This window comes from Semicossyphus pulcher, unplaced genomic scaffold (assembly GCF_022749685.1).
Source record: "Semicossyphus pulcher isolate SPU_LCO1_2020_fin unplaced genomic scaffold, fSemPul1.0.p SCAF_21, whole genome shotgun sequence".
Lineage (NCBI taxonomy): Eukaryota > Metazoa > Chordata > Actinopteri > Labriformes > Labridae > Semicossyphus > Semicossyphus pulcher.
Window position 1 is genome coordinate 8264988 of NW_027211695.1, and position 12903 is coordinate 8277890.

Here is a 12903-nt window from a genome sequence, read left to right on the forward strand (position 1 = left end):
GACCATCATGTGTGGTATCGATCTTCTCGACCAACTCTCAGCAAAAATATTCCAACTAATTCTTTAAATAAAGAAAGCCTTGTCTTCTTTCTGAAGGTATTCCTCTCTTAAACTTCGTCTTGAACTTTCTGCCAGTTAAAACGCGATAACTTTGCTTCTGACAGTGGCCTTGTGCCAGATCACACCAAAGTGACTGCAGTCTTTTAACAATCACTCAATTCTCTGCCATCCCTCTCAGCAGGCCTATCTGGCATGTGCAGGACTGTAATGCCGTCTATTTTTGAAACAAAAGCCTTTCACCAACCGACTGAACAGGGCTCACTTCATCTCCAAAACGTGTGTGAATAACAGTCGCTTAAAGGGCCTCTGTTTCGAACGGCATGGGAACAAACAGAGCTTTTGTTTAGATCTGAGCATATCAAGAGTTTGTTTGACTGCCTACACAGATTTGGGACTAAAATGTGGAGGCACTTTTGTGTTGATAAAGTTCCACAAATGTCAAATGAAATGCAGAAAATGATCCAGTTTGATCTAGCAAGTGTTTTAGACAAGGGGCTAGTTATTCATTTGCATGTTAAATGATGCTGCATTGCACTGAATATAAAATCCCTTGACAATTTTCAGGATGAAGGAGGAGTGTGGCGTGAACTTCAATTTATGAGGTGTTGACATTTCTCACAACAGATTTCCGGATAGATTAGTGATCATTTTCTCGATTACAGCAACATTTTTAACTTTTTAAATCAAATAAAATGACCAAAACTTGAAAGAACTTTTGCATAAGTGCTGGTTTCATCCTGAGAAACTCCCCCACTGTAGTCATTGTGAATATCAGCGCCCCACTGTTTCTGTTTAACAGCTCATAATTTACCATATATTAGGTTTGCCGTTGTAAAGCTACAGAATAATTACAGAAATGAGGGAACATTTGCCGAAAATATGAGTGGGGAAGCTAAGCTAATCCTGAGATTTTCCATAGAGCTGTTCAACAATAACCTCGTTTTTCCCCGTTTCATATCTTCAGGGTAATTCCCCGCACACTTGGGGTATAATTATTCTATTTCACTCCCTATCACCCTCCTCAAAGGCAAGTCAGGAGGGTGAGGAAAGAGCAGGTGAATGTGCCAGATAGAGATTACGCCGTGGGTCGCTCATTAAGCCAGCGTTAAATATTATGACTAATAACCACATAGGGAGATTAGTATGTTCTCTGGAGTTTGTGTGTTCTCTAATACCGGCAGCTCTGCCTTCCCGCTCTTACGTAATGTCACATCAGGATCATTCTTGGAAGCGGATCAGCCAAGGGAGATAAATGTCCCTCTGCAGCCGCATGCATGTAACGTCGTGTTACGGAGAATTATCGATGAAGAGTGTGACATCATGCAGAAACACTTCCGCTTTCGCCGCTCAAATTGCCCACAGCTTAAAAAGGAGGGACTTTCGGAGGAATCAGCGGCGCGCCGGTGGAACGCTGAAAGCAGAGCTGGAAGTCTCGACTTTCGAACATCAGAGGCGGATTATAGGTCTTCTTATATGCAATCTGAGTGCACAAAAGGGGGTCTATTTCTGGATGAATTTGATTTGCATTCCCTTTATGCTTTGACATCCAAGCCACATTACTCAAGAGAATAAAAGCTTTTTTTACACACTTTCTTGCTTGTACGTTCTTGTGGAGTTTGATTAAATCCATCATAGCTGTGCTTGATCCATCAAATCCTTAATATACTCCTTAATATATCCTCAATGTACAATGAATTCTGATAACAGCAATCAGCCTTACATTTTATAAATCTTATGAGCCAATTTCCATATAATTCCAACATCATTTCCTTTCAGTCAGAGAGTTTGCAGGGAATTAAATACCCGATATAAATGTGGATCATACGACAGCAGGGCCCATCGTGGAGAACACTGCTTCCAACTGTCACACCTGGATGTACTGTCATAACAATACACATTTACTGTCATATCTACAGCAGTAATTTAACCCTGCAAAACTCCAGCCACAACACAAATATTTTGCAACTACTTAAGAACTGCACTTAAAGAACCACCTTGTAAAAGCCGGTTGGACAAGGAAATTTCTGAATGCCATATAGGAACTGTGGAGCCATGACCGTATCTGCTACATAACCACAATAAAAACGTTAATTGTTGTAACAATGTACTTTTTGTGCGTATTAAACTAACAAAAGGCATTAATAAGCATTAGAGGGGCTGGTTAGCAGGTTTCGTTACCTTTGCAGAGAGGGAAGCTAGCTTTTTTCCTTTGTAGCCAAGCTAGTCTTTATGCTACGCTAAGCTAACAGGCTTGCGCCTCCAGTTACTCAGTTATTGTACAGGTTTAAAGTGATAATATAGAAGATTTTCATTTAAATAAATGTTTGTTATGTCATTATCTATCACCGAATGAGGTAACACAATGGTGATTGAGCCTATGGCCCACTGATGAAAGCCTTTGCATTTGCAGTATTTTTTTATTATTAGACTGGGTGTCTGTGGCAACTATTGCGAAAAAAATCACAAGCAGCGCCCAGTAAGTGACGCGTTTTCCATCAGCCAGCAGTGGTTGGTCTGCCAGAGAGGGTAGGCGGAGCTAAGCGGCTGCTTTTCCGGTCTCTGCAAGTGTAGCGAGTAAACAGTAATCTACTATTGGCTGAACAAACAAAGAAAAGATCGATGAGTACAGATACAACTTCAAAAATAAGTGAAAATCCAAAGAAAAAGAAACAAATTGGACGCTCAGATGAAGGCAAACCAGGAAGCGAGGAAAGTCTAGAGTTACAACCGTAACAACTGGAGCCAAGTGTGAACATCACACATGCAAAACTGTCTGGATATCTGGGAAGTGTGCTCCCGCAATTACCGAATATCGCCACTGATGCCGCCAAAGAGAACGAAAGTGAGATCTTCGAGATTACAACTTTAAGAGTAGTATTGCATATCTTTTAACTCTCAGAATGAAAGCGAATAAGCATATGTCCCAGAATGAAAATGAAAATGAAATAAAGACTTGTTATGAATCGAGCTCTGAGTCCTGCCCTCAGATCAGATCTTAAATAAACAGCCTAATCACAACAGGCTTTTAATAAAGGTTGTTACAAGGTAATAGAAAGAAGAGTAATCTGAAAAAGCCAAGAATTAAGCCTCACAGACAGGCTTGTTGAGACAAAAGATACATTACAGTAGATGTGGCCGTCCTTGCAGGATACATTCATGTGTATGGAAGCTGTAGTGGATGTGGATAAACTATGATTAAGCATCTGTGAGCCAGTGCGTGTAAAGATATGTGGAAACCAGACAGCTCTGCTTGTTAAGCAAACTTGAAAAGTGAAATCTTGCACAGCTCCGGGCGTTTGCCTACACGTGCTTACAGTAGGCAGCCTGTCTGTCAGAGCATGACAGAACACCCTTTGAGATTTGTCCATCTAGATTCATCGCGTTAGAGCTCAACTGTTGAGCAGCACGCCTGGGCACCATCTCTCTCTCTCTCTCTCTCTCTCCCTCCCGTCTCCCCCGTTTTGCCTGGAGACGATAATGATGATCTTCAAGGAAAGGAGGAAAAAGATGCACAACAAGTCAAGAAGCCATCCACTTGCTAATTAGTAACCCCTTCATTTTTCTAACAAGCAGAACTAATTACAGGATCTGCCACGACGCTGATTTCCCACAAGGCAACGCTCACCAGGACTAAGCCAAAACTGCTTCCTCCTACCACCCCCTCCCCCTGTCACATGAACCAATCAGACTCCGGCTTTTGGGAGACAAATAAGGGAACAAAAACTGCTGTGTCATTTTTGCAAGCGATTGTAATCATGCAAAGTTGGGTTGGGTTGGAAGCATTGTAAGAGGTGGATCAACGACCTCCTGCGAACCTGATCAGATCTGTACTTTGCTGACATCAGAGCTGGTTTTGATCTGCAGATGCAGTAAACACAAAAAGGCCAGACAGGGTTCTTTGTTTTCCAGATCGTAGCAGACAAACTAAAGTTTCTTCCAGCAGTCTGCATTTATATTCTGCAGCGTGCCTGCTGTTCTCCTGCTGCAGCACGCTCTGCCCCAGATTTAAGCTGCCCTTTCCTTGTTACCTGCATGGTTTAGATTTATTTCTTGTCTTTTGTTTGAGCGCGGCTACATCATTTTGGTCCACATTATAGAGAAATGGTTCCCAACAGGGGCAACCAGACTAGACTCAATTGTTGACAGTTGTCCAAGTGTAGTTCTCCTGAGGCAACTGGTCAATCCAACCCTTTCCTGGTATTGGTCACAGGGAAAGCATGTTACCGCACTGTATTTTCCAGTGATCTTAGCGTTGCTGTTGTATTTTACTTTGTACATCAGTGAAAACAGAAACGCTGGAGTTTTACTTTCTTTTTCCTGTCTGTGTCACGAGCTAGCATGATGCTAGCAAGATGAAAGCTAACTTCCCATTTCTAACTGTCAAAGTCCAGCTACAGCAACACAGAAAGAGTCAGATAAGTTGTTGAAAGCTAACAGGAGGAGACGTCTGGCTGTACTTAACCTGACCTGGATACTGAAAATGTTGTCAGTGTTATAAAAGGAACTCACCCATAACATGCTAAGGAGTTCAAGCTAACGGCTCATTAAACATGTTTACCCTCCATACTGGGCTGGTTTTGACAGCCCCTAAAGCTAATGTGTAATATGTTTAGGCATGAACACTGAAGGTGCTGTGGATCAGGATGTCCAAACAATTGTGGGTCAATACAAATGGAAACAAGAAGCTTTTAGACCACTTTAAATGGACTGAACAGACAAGTTTGTGCATATCAGGTTTCTGCTGCTTGAGAGATGTTCAATACCATTATTTCATTATTTCTTCCTCTACCGAAACTTTTAATGCCACTCTGATACCAGTGTGATAAAAAATATACAGACATTATTGGTGGAGAAACAGATGTTTAGCTAGCTTTTACCAATGTTATGCTCCCTGCTAGGACAACACCATCTTGTTTGCTACTGTCACATGATAATTTACCGTAAAATTCGGCGTATGAGACGCACTTTTAATACTTTTTTGTTCCATCTAAAAAGTGGGCTGTGTCCTACCAGTATAAAATGCAGAGAGGTATTTTATTGTGTTACGGTATTTTACCCAGACGACGGCGCTATCCGGTTGCTAAGTAGTGACTCCTGGGTGACCTCCGCGTTAAACTATTTCCGGGTCTGAGAGGCTACGACGTCTCCTATTTACAATATGCCGCGGTCCTGTTTTGTGTTTTCCTTGCTGTTTTAAGCGAGGAATACTAACTTGACTGTTGCTTACGCTTCGTCACGGACGTGCACCGTCATGATCGCATTTGCAGCCGCCACCTTCACAGCAATCAGCGCTACCGTAGGCTGCCAGCGACCGCACTGGTAGTTAGCAGGACTGCAAACTCAATACGGCGAAAACAGATGGTAGGCTGTAATTTGAGTGTGTTTTAAATGAAAAGAAAGTGTTGAAATAAATTGTATACACGTTTTTATTCATTAATAGCTATAGAAAACCCTTTCTCCCTCTGGGATACCCCCCAAAAACAGACTGCGTCTAATATTCCGGTGCGACTTATATTCCGGTTTTTACGGTACTTAAAAATAGTTCTTCTTTGCGGCTCTAAAACAGTCGTTGCTATCGGTCGCCATAATGAATATTGTTGCTGTGTAGGCTTCTGTTTTGGCGATGAAAAACAAGTAGATGTTTTGGGGAATTATTTTATTGTTGAATTTTCAGCTGTATGAGAGGCCTTTTTATCATACTGGTATTGAAACAGCTCAAAATTACAGAGAAGTTAACAGGAGGGAAAAGGTATCAGGCTTTGGATACACAGGCAATCTTTATTATCAGGATCTATTTGTGTTCTGCTTAAATATTACTTAGCAGAGCCCAAAAGAGACTCTGTTTGGCCTTCCTTATTTTTTTTTTTTTTTGCATTGTCAGCACATTAACAGAAAGTCACCTCTTATCTGAGGCAAAGTGCAAACACAGAAGACCCTTATCTTACAGAGGGAGGTTTCTTCTAACCAGCCAGGGTGCTCACATTTAGTATAGATGGGTTAATATGCTGATGGAGCCATTCAGGTCACCTTGGTGGGCTTGAGTGGGGACGGGGGCTCAGGTGGAGGTGCAGCCACGTGCATCACTCGTCCGTCACTGATGGACATAAGTGGTGACACTCTCAGACGAGAACAGAGGAGAAGAGGCTTTCAGAAGATTCAATGAGCCACAGAGTGTTTTCTAATTAGCTCATTAGAGACTGCCTGATTGCAATCACTGCCGTGAGTTTACTCTTAAAATTTGCTTTAAAAAATTCTCTGCGGTTGTCAGGAGCGTCTACAAACGTGAGATCTATACAGCAGCACTTTGCGCGCCGCAGACATCATCACCCTGGATTTAACAAATTACGGGTATTACATGAACGGCGACTCTCAGCGCTGATGTAATGTTCAGCTGCTGCGGCTTAGCCAGGCTGATGTTGAGGGTCAAAAATCCCCCTGAGGAAGGAGTTAAGCATGTAAGGCCCGCCAGTCCTCGGCCACCTCCTACCATATGCGTGGGTTGTGTGTGTCATTTTATACGCCCACGAGATAGGGATCTCGGTGCCCTTCACATGATGCTTTTACAGTGCAGCTACATTAGCTAATTCGACCCCGCTTTCAAAAATAGCCCCTGATCGATAAGGCTTTCTGTTTCTTGCAAGCCTCAACGTTTCACCTTCAAGCTCTCCCACGGAAAGAAAAAACCCCCAGCAATCTCTTATTGCAAGATTTCCAGAATTTCTTTGCAATGGGGGCTGATGTGGCTAAATCGGGATGTAGCTTAAATTACCCTTAAGTCCAAATAATAGACAAATCAAATAGGAATGGCCTCCATTGAAGACAGCAGTTAAAATTGGAGCCAGAGCCATCCAAGCTGTGTAGATGACATAAAAATACTCAGCTTCTTAATCTCTGTGTTACAGGAAACCACCCTACACCTGTGGGATGCTTTAGTCCCAAGAGTTCCCTTAAACCTGCCTCCTGTGTCAGAGTTATCTTTAGTGTGGATTGGCCTTTAAAAAAAGCACTGTGAGGAGGAGTTGTAAACCCCAGATATGGGACGGCATGAGTCACACATCCTTTTTTCGGCAGATCACGACAAGCTTATTGTTGCCGCGTTAGGCTTCTGTTTTTTCTTATATATTTCCTTAAACCAGGTCTTATGGGTAGCCCTGAATGCCAAGAGCAATGGTGAAATTTGACCGCCACTACATATTAGAATTAAGAATAAAAGACAGGTTCAAAATAAAGAAATTAAATCCAGCACCGCAGTTACAGTCTTAAATGTGTTGAGCAGTGAGGTAGTGATGGCGCTGTCCGTGGTGCTGCACCGAGGACAGAGACTACGAGTTACGGAGCCTGGATGACAGAGAACAGGTTTAGCTTTACACTTACTGAGTGAGCTTTTTTCAGCTGTGGATCCAGAGCAATGCAGACAAGCTTTAAGGTAATAATCTCGAAGATTATCGTTTAAATAAATGTCTGTTAAGTTACTATCTATCGCTGAATGATGTGACACAATGGTGAATGAGCCTATGGCCCACTGATGAAAGCCTTTGCAGTATTACAGACCGGGTGTCTGTGGCGACTTTCGTGGAAATAATAACAAGCGGCGCCCAGTTAGTTTCCCATCACCCAGCAGTGGTTGGTCTGCCAGAGAGGGTAGGTGGAGCTAAGTGGCTGCTTTTCTGGTCTCTGCGAGTTAACAGTAATCTACTATTGGCTGAACAAACAAAGAAAAGATCGATGAATACAGTTACAACTTCAAAAATAAGAGAAATCCAAAGAAAAAGAAAAAAATTTGACGCTCATATGAAGGCAAACAGTCTTAAAAGGAAAGCGACCGTCAGCGAGGAAAATCAGATTTACAACCAAAGCCAACCTTGGACGTCACACATTCAACACTGTCTGGATATCTGAGGAGTGTGCTCCTGCAATTACCGTTTATCGCCATAGGTGCCGCCAAAGAGAACAAAGTAAGATCTTTGAGATTACAACTTCACAATTCACTGCTAAATGTTTCTAAACATGCCTGAGAAACAGCTGAAACCTAAAAGAAATTCAGTTTGCACCCATTAACAACTGAAAAAGAAAAGATGAACATATTAACTGGGGAGCCATCGGCTTCAGAGGGCAAGTACACATCTCTTTGTGAGCTTAAGAGATGTTTACACAACACAAAGTTCCAGTGGCTCCACTCTGCATGTAAAACAGCCTTTTTCCATGGCAAAAATAATCAGCTTCATTGTTTTACTATTTTTAAAGCACATTCATTGTGCTGTTAATAATAGCACAGACGCTGCTATAAGTGGCGGGGTGACCTTCAAACCATCAACAACTCTGAGGAGGCAGTGAAGAGCCAGCGCCTGCTCTGATAAGAACAGAGGGGGACGCCAAATAGCACAATTACCAATTGAGGACGACATAAAAAGCCGCCATCAGCACCTGCGATGCAAATGAGAACTTCGCTTGCACGATTATTACCACTGAATGGAAGTGGAACGACGGCAAAGCGCACGACCGCTCGCGGAGTAATCGCAGACAACAGGAGAGAGACGGTGAAAGAAGTAACTCCTTCCTGAAGAGCTCACAGTGCTTTGATTGGCCCGTTACTTCATTCTGAACACTTCCTTTATCTCTACTGAGTGGTCGTACAGCCCAGACACAAAGCCAAACCTACAATACCTAATTACCTTCTATACAGTAGCTCTCCCGCCCCTCCCCCCTCCTTAGACAAAGAGCCACAGCTGGAACAGATGATAAAACTTGGACTCCTCATCGTCATGGTGAGATCAAAGTCGCAGGCTTTCTATTTTTAAATGATTGGCTCTGCTGTCTCCGGCTGAGCCCGAGCCATTCTGTCTCTCTCTGTGAGACGGTATATGCGGTTTGTCTTTGCACAGGTGTCCATATGCAAACTCCACAAACAAACGTGTAAACAAAAATAGCTTAGCTTCTTAGCGGGTTTCTTTGCAGCTATTTTTCCCTCTACTTTAAAGGGCTTTTATTTTGTCATTTCTACATACCCCTCAGTTACCATAAATCACACACGAGCATGACTGACTTCTACCTACTTTTCATTCAATTTAAACCAAGGTCACTTTTACAACTGTGCTTTAAAAGGATAAAAACATGACAGCTCTCTCTGCTTTCATAGCACAGCTAAAGGACAAGGGCATGCAAAAAAAGATCCTTACAATCTGTACATGCCTGCAGTAAGAGGGAGGTTAGGTTACTGGAGATTGTACCAGCCATACTTTTACTGTAATTAAAAAGGAGTATTTCATGATTTTCCTCGAAATTAGCTTGACAACTCCTCTTATTGCAGCAAAATCCTTTCAAGCCACAAGAAGCAATCTATAACAGATGCAGTTTATAATCTGGGAGGAGTTCAGCAGTGCACATTTGGATTTTGCTGAAAATTAGGTTGACATCCGTCATAATGGGAGATAATCCCACGAACACGTCACGTACGTCTAAAATAAGCAGCTAGTGACGGGGAGAGGCGGCGCAGGCTGGTGTTATAGTGGATGATGTGGGAGTTTACTGGAATTGGAGAGGGTAAAAATAAAAGACGAGCAGCGTGGGTGGAACACCGGGGTTTTATCTGCGAGTATATAGAGGAGTGTGCAGCGACAGCACTGGTGACCGCATGTCCAGATTCAGAGAGAGGAAACGCGAGCAGACTGCTCCCTGCACAGAACCAGCCTTGTAAGTGATCTTTGAAGCGCATCCTGATGGAAGATCTCGCCTCTGTGACGCTATTTTTAGCTTGCTAATACATCCGAGGTCGCACCTTGCAGCTCCACAGAACCAACATCTGCCTCGATACTCGCTGGCTTATCTGACAATGACGACAGCAGGCTTCTTACCTCCACTCCAGTCTGCAAGCTTGATTCATTTACATACGGATATATAGACTTTGCTGAATGTCTTACTTATGAATCATTTCTGTGCTCCATCTGAAACTGAGAACACCCTCATGTGGGTTTAAAGCCTCTGAATATTTGATATGAAATGATTTGAAATATTGCATTATAACATTTTTCGGACGTTTTCTCAAGACTTTGGAGGCGTGGCCGATCCCATTTTGATTGACATGTGCCTGGTTTAGCTCCACAGGAATGGCGCATGTAACCATCAGTGTAACAGCCCTAAACAGTGTGTTTGGACCAAATTTAGAAGAGGAAGCAAGAGCCCTTGAATCGTAAAATAACCATTCAGTGACAATGAAATGTGTACAAAATGCTTTGCTATCCATATCATAGTTAGCAGGTAGCATACACGCAACATAAGCTGAGACGTCCCTTTTTGTTCTCAAAGCTATGAATACAATGCAATGACTGTATATAAAGATGGACGACGCGATGGTGACGTCATCTGGAGCCAGAGCTGCGCAGTAGAGATCGGCGTGTGGGGCTGCCGTAGCCACTTCCTCTAACCAAAACACACACTTAACTTACCGAAAAAACAGAAAGGATCCTGCACGTTGGCGTATTTAACAGCAGAACAGCTTCTTTGAGATGTTCACAGATATGGAAACTTCAATGACTGTAGTGATTGCATTAGTTATGTTTCCTCCCAACGTTCCTCCTCTACTCTGCTAATCCTGAACAGATCGGCTGCAGGAGCCGTATTGGTCAACAGAGCTGTCAATCATCCTTTTTGGAACATAAAATAACTAATTCAAAATAAAGTTGTCAGAAAAATGAACACTTGGACGTACGTCAGCATGATAAGAACTAACTATAATGACAGAAACCATGTTAAAGAAAAATGTATTTGACGTGTATTTTGATTTTATAGTTTGACTCATGTCACATCTATTAACATGGAGGAGGCGGGCTTTTAGGGAGCTGTCATGTCATCCATCCTTTTATACAGTCTAAATCATGGCATTTGATACAATGCTAATTTATGACTACATAGCTTTGGCTAGTGCCATATCATTAGGAAGCTTAGCTCCCACTGCAGACCTTTGACACATCACTGGCACAAATAGATTGTAAACCATCAATGCTAAACTCCCGCAGACAAAAATAGACAACATTCCTGCAACCCGCAATAATTAGCCGCCTCCGCCGCTGCCATCCATACTGGGCCTGTGGTTGATGCTAGAAATGCTATGTTTTCCTAGAAAAATAAAATATTGACTTTTATAATATAATATAATATTATCATCACTTATGGGCCTCTGTACATGTGTGTTGGTGAGTGTGTGTGCAGACCCTTGTGAGACCCTTCCCTCTGCATCTATTCTGTTGTTTTGCTTTGCACGGGACGTTTCAGGAGGGGCGCTGTTGTGGTTCCCTGAGCCAATCACAGCGTAAAGGTGAGTGTGGGAGTGGTTCAAATTAGCAACTGACGAAGAGCCCAGGAGGAGGGGCCCAGTTTGAATGTGTTGTTGACAAAATGCAAAGAAAAATCCTACTTATTATACCTTTAAACAAGATCAAGACAAATTACAGAAAGTGGAACAACAATATTGCTTTTGCAATTTTGATTTAAACTGATTTCTGACTTTTTAGATGCTAACTGGTATGTATAGATGTTCCGATGTTTGGGATGTGTTTCTGATGTGTCCAGGCTCTTCCTCTGACCATTTTATCATCACTGACAGACTCTGACTTCCGATGTGTCACCATGATCGTAACAAGTGGTCAGAGGGGCTCGTCACGCCGCTGTCTTTCATAAAACCATAGAGCACAAAGTGCTGGCTAATCTGATCTGCCTGAGCCAGTATTTTCAAACGCAGCCAGTCGCTCCATCAGGCCAAACAATGAGAGAGGCCACAAGATAACAAGATAAGCCGGGGTCGGCCTGGTGAGGTGGTCCTGAGGAGGGGGCAGGGGGGGGAAAGACACTACTAATGCTGTGTACAGACAGAGCAAGCGTCAGTCTGACTTCATGCCATGTCAAGCTTAAAATGAAAGGGTAAAATACAAACACTATTGAGGAGAAAAAGTGCTTTGGATTGGAAAATAAAAATGCTACTTTTCTGTTGTCACTATTGAGATGTGAGCATTGATTGGCTTGGCGTACTGGGTTCTTTTCCCCACACAAAAAGCAAAGAAAGGGGAAGGAGTCCAATGATTGCTTCAGTAGGACACAATCAGCATGCAAAGCCTACTCAAGCACACACACACCTGATGCTTTCCAGTGAGAAATGGCTGACGTGATATTCATCCTCCATCTTGCGCTGCTATGATCTTCAAACAGCCTCTATCTCCTCTAACTGTTTCTCTATCTAGTATAGTAAGGATATACTGACTGTGTGGGTGCCGGATGTGTTCAGATGATCAGGAAAGACCCATCCGTGACCTCCTCCGCTCCCTCTGCACACACAGTTTGACCTATGGTTCAGCAATCAGACCTTTGTGCGGAGGCCCGAGTCGCCTCTGTCCCGATAAAACTGCTCCACCAGACTAAGAAGCTTAGCTGCCAGAGAACGTGCAACAATTAAGAAACAGCAACTCAGTAAAATGAAGCCATGTTTGGCCTCTGAACCCCTGTCGCTCACAGGGCGGAGATGTGTGTCAACGATTGGCTGAGGAGGACTGACTCGACAGATGTGGCAGGATGACAGCAGAGCGCTACATGCCCTGCAAACGCAACAAAAGCAGATCATCTTCTCAAACAATCGCAACCAAATCTTCCCCTTGACAATATATTTCATAGACAGCTGGCAGTCTTATGTATGCCTGTTATCTTCAGTGTAAAATCAGTCGTTTTAAATGATTTTAATTCCTCTAAACTACCTCATTTTAAGGTTTAAGTGGATTTAAATAAATGAATTAAACCATCACCATGAGCCAGAGACACATTAAGCTTTCTGTACAGTCATGTCTTTCAGCAGCAGAGGCA

At 42.8% G+C, this 12903-nt stretch overlaps 1 protein-coding gene across 1 annotated transcript in view; it reads right to left on the minus strand.

Moving 5' to 3' along the window:
• The window catches only part of LOC138601134 (sodium/potassium/calcium exchanger 2-like), a gene marked incomplete at its 5' end in the record, with an annotated part of 53507 nt that overhangs the window by 34449 nt on the left and 6155 nt on the right, over positions 1–12903 (minus strand). The gene's annotated exons all lie outside the window — the stretch shown is intronic.